Here is a 10,603-nt window from a genome sequence, read left to right on the forward strand (position 1 = left end):
TAATCTGGTGAACCAGATTTGTAATCTGGTGAATCTCAGGGATAGTCAGAGGCATCTATACCTGTGACTGTGGAAGAGGGTTCAGCTGCCAATCAAGTTGGATGAAGGGTGGGGGATGTAGCCAAGGTCTGCATTCCCTTATAGGCAGCCTTCCAGGGGAGCTGATTGGCCAGAGGTGAAGGTGCTATGGATGGGACAACTACAGGTGTCTATATTCCGGCTCTCAGTCACACAGCTCTGGAACCAGGGCTGCTCCTACCATTAGGCAAACAGAGGCAGTCCGATGGTTGGCATGGGTGGCAGTGAATTGCTGACACCCCCCCCCCCAGCCCTCCCATCACCCGGCTGTTCTGCTGCCTGCCCACCTTCTCCCTAGCTCCAGGAAGGGCCAAAAGATTGACCTTCCTGCAGAACAAAGTACTTTGGGCAGGCAGGCTATGAAAGTGCCTGTTCTGGCACGGTTTGCTCTGGCAGCTAAAAAGGATGCCTAAAATTAGGGCAGAAAGTTTAATGTTTTTTTTGTTTTTTTTTTACAATAGTCCCGAGTTTTTGCCATCGTGGCAAATGTGTAAACTTTTTAATAAAGACAGGAGGAAGGGCAACCGATACCAACATTATTAATACTGACTGGCAATTTCTTCCCCCGACCTCTTAAACTTTTAAAAATCATGTTTACAGCTTGTATGTATTTCATAGAATCAGAGTTGGAAGGGACCCCAAGGGTCATCTAGTCCAACCCCCTGCAATGCAGGGATCTCAGCTAAAGCGTCCATGACAGATGGCCATCCAGCCTCTCCATTGAAGGACAGTCCCCAACCTCCTGAGCGAGTCCATTACACGGTTGAACAGCTCATGCACTTCTATTGCATTTTGAGACAATTTTGGTATTGTTGATTATTACACAGCCCTCCTTGTTTTGTTCTGCTTTAACCTAATGAATTTAATGAATTTTAATATCTAAGGAACATCCAATCAGTCAAAAAATAATACTAATGAATCTGCTACAAAACCTTTCTGCATTGATTTGTCCATGATTCTTAATGTAACCTTTCTGTTTCATAGCATATTTTGGTACAATTGTTTCCTAATAAAGAACGTTCTATTAATAGTGCTGCGTGTATCTAGTTATTATTGCAATAAGCAGTTTATTGGCCTTGTGTGGATGACGACAACGGAATGGCTTAACCAGCTTTGTGCACCCACAGGAGTGTGGGGCCTGAAATTCTCGAGCAGCAACCATCCACAGTAGGAACCTTCCCCCAAACCATAATAATAATAATATAATTAAGTAAATAATAAATAATTAATTATATAATACTTAATATAATTAAGTATTCCCATGTCTGAAGGCACACGGTGCAACAATTTTGTTGAAACTAAGCAGTGTCAAGATGGGAAATTGCCTGGGAACTTTATGTATGCCCCCAGTTGTTGTTGTTTAGTCATTTAGTCGTGTCTCACTCTTCGTGACCCCATGGACCAGAGCACGCCAGGCACTTCTGTCCTCCACTGCCTCCCGCAGTTTGATCAAACTCATGCTGGTAGCTTCAAGAACACCATCCAACCATCTCATTCTCTGTTGTCCCCTTCTCCTTGTGCCCTCCATCTTTCCCAACATCAGGGTCTTTTCCAGGGAGTCTTCTCTTCTCATGAGGTGTATGCCCCCTAGAGCTCCACAAAAGGTGAGATATAAATTTAATAAACTAATGGACACAGAAATTATCTGCCTTTGGCACCAGTAGGGTTAAAATCCAGTTTTATTTATTTTTAAAATCAACAACTGTGGGCTGCTTTTGAGGAAGTTGAAGCTGGGAGGGAACCTTTCAAATGATTTACACCTAGGTAGTGACACCACCACTTCCCCTTTTAAAAGCACCTTATTTGTACATTTATTTATTTCATTTTTGCCTTCGCAATATACAAGAGTGGAAAGAGTCTTTGTAAACAACTACTTGTTTATAACTGTCCAACTGTCATTTCCTTTTCAGTTGTGAGCCTGGGAAAATGGCTAGGTTGCAGATACTGTGGCTAGACAAAAACATTGAAATAAAAGAACAGATTTATTTAAATCGGTGTAAGTGCATGGAAAAAATACAGTGTTGCATTAGCCTGAAAGAATCTCTCTCTCTCTCTCTCTCTCTCTCTCTCTCTCTCTCTCTCTCTCTCTCTCTCTCTCTGAGCTACACTATATCAGAGGGTGCTTCCAGATTGTCAGTACTTTTGAGTGGTATTCAGTCACCTGACAAATTCAGGTTGTGAAATTACAGTTGATTTGGTGCACTTGTACAATAAATGTAACTCCCTCAAAAAATGGGACTTTTTCCATCAAGGAAAGTGATGGGACAATTAGCTGGAAAGTGTGGGATAACAACTGTTCAATGTGATGTATAACTTCCCCACAAGTGTGCAAAAATGAATGTCTCTGGATACAGGTGTAAAATGTTATTAGTGCACATTTAACTGGTAGCTTTTTGCTGGTCTCATGGCACAACTAAGAAGGCTTGCTCCAATATCTCAGTGATCTAATGGATCCATAATGGAGATTATTTGAATATACAGTGGTACCATGGGTTAAGAACTTAATTTGTTCTAGAGGTCCATTCTTAACCTGAAACGGTTCTTAACCTGAGGCGCGCTTTCGCTAATGGGGCCTTCCGCTGCTGCTGCACTGCTGTCGTGTGATTTCCGTTCTTATCCTGGGGCAAAGTTCTTAATCTGTAGCAACCACTTTCTGGTTAGTGGAGTTTGTAACCCGAAGTGTCTGTAACCTGAAGCATCTGTAAGCCGAGGTACCGCTGTATATGGGAAAGTCAATCTGGTTTCAGAGCCCTTTGTGGCCATTATTGTGGCATTTCAGCTCTTGACTGAGGTAGCTAGCCTGCAGCTGCAACAGGATCTCCTTTTTTAACGCATAGTACAAGCCAGTCATTTTAACATTTTCATTAGGAGCTTTTTAGGAAACAGATCCTGGTGTGGTGCGGTGGGGGAACCCTCCTAAACACATCTGCAAACTGGTCCTATGTTTGTTTACATGGAAATATGTTTCACTGTAATTATGTGTACACCAAATACATGTACGCGGAAATGTAGCCTTAACTCCCATTGGGCAGGCCAGTGGTGAAAAACGATCAATAATAAAGGTGAGTGCATCAGGTTTATAGGGAGTTTGATTTATTGGCTTCGCTGCACAGTATTGGTTTCTGTTTTCTGTTTCTGTTTACACCTAGGCTGCATCAATTACTTTTTCAGGATCAAAATTCATCCAGCCACTGCAAGCTGTCAGCAACTGAGTCCCACGATCATTATCCTATCATTGTTTTATAGGTGCTAGTCCATACTTAAAGATGCTTAAAAGGCTGGTATTATGATGGGCAATTGTGGAATAATTAGTCAATTGCTGAATTGGTTATATTTAGCTTCTTCCCTTTTTTATAGGGGGTATAGGCTCTCTCTATGAACTAGAGAGAGCTGCTTATTCATTTGACCTGTTATTATAATTACTTCTTGCTTATGTTTTTGACCTCAATAATATCTTATTGAGCAATGAGTAGCACGCTCCCAAGAATTTGGGGCTGAGGAGTTGTCTATTTCAATGGACCATATTCTGGATTTGCCACTAATTTGCCTGATCCTCCTTCTTTTCTATGCCCAGATGTGGCATGTACAGCATCCAACCCCAGGTGGTCCAGATGATAAGACTGCTGCAGTCACCGAAGAGCATCAGTTGCTATTGAGCCCCACCTCCTGCCCATACTATTTGCATAGGGTTCCATTTGTTTATGTAAACTATTTCTACAGCACCTTTCTGAAACTTAAGGTAGATCGCAGTTAGCCATTAACACCAGAAGGCAAAATCATGGAACAGCTAGGGAAATAAATAAATCCATATAAAGTCAAAGCACAGCAGCAAAAAGCAGGCATTGCCAAAAGGCTTTCAGGAGTGGGGAGGATGGAAAGAGAGCAAGGACATAATGGGGTATCATGGGGGGCAGTCGGGCATGGCTCCAGGCACAAAATTCTGAGGGGGTTCAACCAGGTGCCCCCAGGCAGGAGCTGGCTTCCACAGGATCCCCACTCTGCCCTGGTGAAGGTGGCAGAGCAGTTCGGGTGCACAGTGAGTGGGCAGGGAGGGAAGGAAACAAAGGGTGACCCCAGTGCAGGCACTGCGGGAAATCACTTGCTAAGGACTGCGTCAGCCAGCCAGGCTCCCCCCCCTATCCAGGAAGGCAACACAGCACAGCATGGCCCTGCTTGACTCAGGGGTGTGTGGCTCTGGTGGCATTGGCAGCTGGTCTGTTCTGGGCAACAGCAACCAATGCTACGCTGCTGCAAGAACTATGACTATTACTACTGGTGCTCTAAATTATGATTAGCATAACCCTGGCCCTGCCCATGACGGTGCAGGCCCCCAACACGTTATCTCCAAGGGAATGTGGTTTATGAAGAGCTAGAAACTAATTTAATGTAAGTAAATAATCTAGACAGCATCTTAAAAAGCAGAGACATCACCTTGCCAACAAAGGTCCGTATAGTCAAAGCTATGGTTTTCCCAGTAGTGATGTATGGAAGTGAGAGCTGGACCATAAAGAAGGCTGACCGCCGAAGAATTGATGCTTTTGAATTATGGTGCTGGAGGAGACTCTTGAGAGCCCCATGGACTGCAAGAAGATCAAACCTACCCATTCTTAAGGAAATCAGCCCTGAGTGCTCACTGGAAGGACAGATCGTGAAGCTGAGGCTCCAATACTTTGGCCACCTCATGAGAAGAGAAGACTCCCTGGAAAAGACCCTGATGTTGGGAAAGATGGAGGGCATAAGGAGAAGGGGACGACAGAGGACGAGATGGTTGGACAGTGTTCTCAAAGCTACCAGCATGAGTTTGACCAAACTGCGGGAGGCAGTGGAAGACAGGAGTGCCTGGCGTGCTCTGGTCCATGGGGTCACGAAGAGTTGGACACAACTAAACAACTAAACAACAACAACAAGTAAATAATGAAACATGAGGTTCTCAGGATGCTGAATTATGCCTCCAAGTCTAATATTGCTGCTTGCGCAGAACTGCAAAATATGAACAACTCTGTCAAAAACTCCTTAAGATGTGTCATGGGAGAAACTAGTATTTTTATTTTATTGTATTTATTAAAAAAAAAAAATCTGTATTGACTGCTACATCCGTCTATTACATGGCTGAAGTCTCTGAAGGAACCTTGATTGTTTGAGCTATTGTTTGGTTATCGGGTGCATTGCAGACATGGTACCAGGCTCATAGGACTCCACACTTTAGTAGAGGTTGCTGCCAAGAAGGAACTGGAAAGGAACTATTCCAGACTGCCTTGACACTAATTAATTTCCATCTCCTGTGCAAATCTCATTTGGCAAATGAACGATGGGCTTCTTGTCTGCTGGAGAGCAACCATCCAGCTTTTTTATAAAAAAAGTAAAACAGATGTTTGAGCAGTAGCAAAGATCCTCTTCCCACAACAGCACTGACAATTCCCAAGCCATTATTCACAACTGGATAAAACATTGTTTCCTTAGAGTTGGGATGCGCTGGACCCAGGGTTTGTATGGAGATGTGCAAACACATGCAAAAATACAGTAGCGCTGTGCAGGAATTCAAACCCAGGTTTCTATGGTCCAGATAAAATGTTCTTCATCACAGCACCCTGGTTTTCTTTTGACTCCATTAACTTGGTGCTGGTTGTTGTCAAACCCAGAAAACAAAAAAGGGGGTTATGCTGTCAAAATATGGGGGGGGGGGCTGGTCTGGATGATACACAGGAGTCCCTTCCATGATCCTCTGTAGGTGAAGACACAATATATACCGTATTTTTCACCCCATAGGATGCACCGGCTCATAGGACGCACCAAGTTTTTTTGGGGGGAAATAAATAAAAAATATTTTATTTCCCCCCCAGGTGCTTGTGGGGCTGGCAGCAGGGAGAAGCGTTCTTCTCCCCGCCGCCCGCCTTCAGATCAGGTACGGGGACAGCGGGAAGACGCGCTGCGCCTCCCCACTGTCCCCAGAGCTTGCGGGGCTGGCGGTGGGGTCTCCCCGCCGTCAGCCTAAAAACCACTTCGGGAGACAGCGGGATGGCGGCGTTCCGCCTCCCTCTGTCCCCCAACCTTGTGGGGCTGGTGCTGGGGCTCTCCTGAAGCCTGCATTCGCCCCATAGGACACACACACATTTCCTCTTCATTTTTGGAGGGGGAAAAGTGCATCCTATAGGGCGAAAAATACGGTAAGAGGAAACCAGACAAACCAGTTCCTTTACTAAGGTAATGGCCTTAGCTGGCCACTTAATTACTGACATTTACATTAGAAAGAAGTGGCCCTGTTGCAATAGAAGCAAGTGAGGGTACCTCCACTCGCCCAGTTGGAAGCAACATCAACTTGCAAGGTAGCAGAACAATAGCCAGGGAGTTTTGTATGGGCGTTTTTGCTGATGCTGGAAGCCAGAAAGACAAGAGACATGTCTTGCTCTTTGGTGAAGCCAAAGCTGAGTTTGGAGCTTCACTGAGAAACCTAACAGGGAGGCAACCCTTCCATCCTACGCTTAGGTTGTAAAAAGGTAAAGGTAAAGGGACCCCTGACCGTTATGTCCAGTCGTGACCAACTCTGGGGTTGCGGCGCTCATCTCGCTTTACTGGCCGAGGAGCTGGCATACAGCTTCCGGGTCATGTGGCCAGCATGACTAAGCCGCTTCTGGCGAACCAGAGCAGTGCACGGAAACGCCGTTTACCTTCCCGCCGGAGTGGTACCTATTTATCTACTTGCACTTTGATGTGCTTTTGAACTGCTAGGTTGGCAGGAGCCGGGACCGAGCAACGGGAGCTCACCCCGTTGCAGGGATTTGAACCGCCGACCTTCTGATAGGCAAGTCCTAGGCTCTGTGGTTTAACCCACAGCGCCACCCGTGTCCCTTTGTAGGAGGGTTTAAATATTGTAAGTCTCTTTGGATGGGCTTGCCCAGAAAAGTGGCTTCAAAATACCTTGCAATAAATAAATAGTCCTATTGAGATTTTAATGTCCAATTAGCCAAGAAAATGAACTATTATTATTACTTGCATTTTCCAATCGATCTTTTTTTTCTTGGCTCTGGCTTTTATTTTGTGATGCTGCAATGAGTCTATAGGACTTTTATTTTTTTACACAGACTGAGTGCCCTCTGCTGTCACAAAGTAAAAGTAAGATTTACAAAACAGGCAGCTACTGCCGAATGCCTAACAATATTATACATTTAGGCCAGGGGTCAGCAAACTTTTTCAGCAGGGGGCCGGTCCACTGTCCCTCAGACCTTGGGGGGACGGGACCATATTTTGAGGAAGGAAAGTGAACAATCCCTATGCCCCACAAATAACCCAGAGATACATTTTAAATAAAAGGACACATTCTACTCATGTAAAAACATGCCGATTCCTGGGCTTTCCGCGGGCTGGATTTAGAAGGCCATTGGGCCGGATGAAGCCCCCGGGCCTTAGTTTGACTACCCATGATCTAGGCTGAACTTCTATGCACACCGTACCTGAAAGTAAGTCCCAATGAAAACAATATAGCACAGTACATTATACTTTTAATTGTTAACCAAGAAATGCAAGAGTCTGCAACCTGTATAAATTATTTCCATATATTTTTCTTATTGAGCATGATTTATAGTTTCTGCTACTTATATGTAGAAGCCCTGCATATTAGAAATCCCGCTCAGAATTCCCTTCCCACATAGCATCCTGAAATTTCACCATGCATTGTCTTTGCAGTGGATGAGAGGTAGGTAGCCACCAAAAACTTGCAGTTTCTCATCTGTTTTTACAACTAATCATTTCACTGTTTTCACCTCATTCAACGTAACTGAAGTCAGATCTTGTTATAGCTGATGGCCTAGCTAAACAAAACCAGTTCTGATGTTTAGACGTCACTGAAATCTTATACTGAAGCAAGTTATTTCTGATGTCAGCTATTGAAGGGATTGTTTTTTTTAAAAAAATGCACACAAACAATATAATAAAGGAAATTCTCGCCAATTGGATGTTCAGCTGGATAGGATATCAGCTTCCACTTCTGTGGAGGAAACTCGGTGGCTATGTTTACATTTGACTTAAATTCATCAAAGCCCAAACCCTGTCACTTAAATCCTGCTTAATCAGATAAGGTTGGGAGGATATGGTCATGTTCTGGAGGAAATCGCCGAGGCCAACAGCTACAGAACTCGGGAGGGCCCTGCACAAATGTTCCTAAGTGTTGTTGTAACATTTGGTGAAAGATCAAAACCTGACTTCAAATAAAATAAACCCTTTTCCAATGAAGGCTGCCATTCTAAGCACATTTTGGAAGGCGGAGCTTTTCTTTTCACTCGTAGCCGAGTAAGATTGTCTTCCATAAACACAGTTTTAACAGTGAGTCCGTAAGTGACTGTGGAGCCCAATTCTGGATCCACACGTCCTTCCACAGTGGGGACAAAGGTTTCCGGGTGGGAGTTGATCACGGTGAGGATTCGTCAACCGTGCCTTCCTCTTAGTGCATTTTCCCCTTTCACGCTGAGTTTGAACATCTTCAAAGCCCACGACACCTTTGGTAAAGGCTGTTCTCCAATTGGAGCACTCGCAGGCCAGTGTTTCCCAGTTGTCAGTGTTTATACTACATTTTTTTGATTTGCCTTGAGAGAGTCTTTAAACTTCTTTTGTTGACCACCAGCATTATGCTTTCCATTTTTAAAGTTCTGCCAAACTTAAAAATGGCAGTCCTTTAAACGTACAGTGGTACCTCGGGTTAAGAACTTAATTCATTCTGGAAGTCTGTTCTTAACCTGAAACTGTTCTTAACCTGAAGCACCACTTTAGCCAATGGGGCCTCCTGCTGCCGCTGCACGAATTCTGTTCTCATCCTGAAGCAAAGTTCTTAACCCGAAGTTCTATTTCTGGGTTAGTGGAGTCTGTAACTTGAAGCGTCTGTAACTGAGGTACCACTGTAGTTGAGCTTGTACTTGAGTAAATGTAAATCAGACTGCAGAACAATATATCAGGGCTATATAGGGCAAGCCTATATTGACTCACAATGATGGCTCATACTAAAGAGGTGAGGATGTATATTCATGCAAAGAGGCTTTATAATGAGTCAGATCATTGGTCCATCTAGTTCTGTCTTACTAGTCTGGCTGCAGGTTTTCAGGGTCTTTTCTAGACAGTGCCCCCACCCAACAGCTATGATATTAGTGATTTTGAAAGAACTTGAGTGCCATGCCTGTCCTGGAGCTGGTGTAGCCCCCCCCCCCCCCGATACAATCTATGGGAGTGGTCGGGTACGGTAGAAGAAACTAAAGCAGAAGGGGGGGGGGGAATGATTATTTTAAAAGCCAGTGCATTCTACCTTCCCACCAGGATGCAGCCAGCTGGCTTGGGAGCTGGCATTTGATCCATCATTGATCGCACACCCACACCCTGCCGCACCCTGCAAAGGATTGTTCTGCCTGTATTTCTTTTGAGGTTGTTTTTTTTTAACTTCAGAGAAGGGAGAAACTGTGTTCTCAGCAGATATTGCTGGACCCCCAACTCCCATCAGCCCCAGCCAGTGCGGTCAACAAGTCAGGGATGATGGGAGCTGTAGTCCAACAAGGCTAGAGGGTCACAGGTTCCTTACCACACTTTTACTTCAAATGGTTCCATTGGTTTGGGTAGTTAGGTTGTCTTTTTTGGCCGTTGGCCTACAACTCTTCCTGCACAGTTCTGGTTGCCTCATCCCAAAACAGGATATTGCGGAGTTTTAAAAAAGGTTTCAGAAAAGAGCAGCTAAAATGATCAGGGGGATGGAGCAACTCCGAATACTGAATGAAGCTGAATGTTGGAAGATTCAGGACCTACAAAAGAAAGGACTTCTTTATGCAGTGCATGGTTAAACTACAGCATTGACCCCCATAAGATGTAGAGATGGCCAACTTGGATGGCTTTAAGCAAGCTTAGACTAATTCACAGAGCATAAGGCTGTTCATGGCTACTAGACATGGTGACTATCTCCTACCTATGTCATTGGAAGGCCACTTGCTGAAAATCCCAAGTGGGGAGATTTCTGTTGCATTCATGGTCTGCTTGGGGGTTTCCACTGGTTGGCCACTGTGAGAGGAAGATGCTGGAGTAGATGGGCCATTGGCTTTTTTTTCATGTCCTGGTGTTCCCCATTACAAGAGCCCATTTACCTTTAATTAAAGCCATAAATTTATTTTAGTACAAACTAAAGCTGCCTATTTCGTGACTACAAAGTCCTAAAATGCTTCTCTTGTTTTCCCACTCGCACCTAGTTTCCTGCCCGCTCTCTGGCTGCCGCCGTGGGCATAAGGATGAGTCATTGGCAAGCCTTCTTGGGTCATTTTCTTGTCACTTCTTTAGCAGAAGGTGAGCCTGGAAGCTTTGCTGCCACGACAGAACGTTTGTAGTCATTCTGGGCCTCCTCTGCCTAAACCCAGTGTGATATAATGGTTGGAGCTCTAGATTAGGACTTGGGAGACCAGAGTTCAAATCCCCCACTCAGCCATGAAGCTACCAGGTGGCCTTAGGTCAGTCACAGTCTGTTTCAACCTGACCAAATGAAAACTTTGTTATGAAGATAAAATGG

Source organism: Podarcis bocagei (assembly GCF_964188305.1).
Source record: "Podarcis bocagei genome assembly, chromosome: 4".
In the NCBI taxonomy this organism is placed as follows: domain Eukaryota; kingdom Metazoa; phylum Chordata; class Lepidosauria; order Squamata; family Lacertidae; genus Podarcis; species Podarcis bocagei.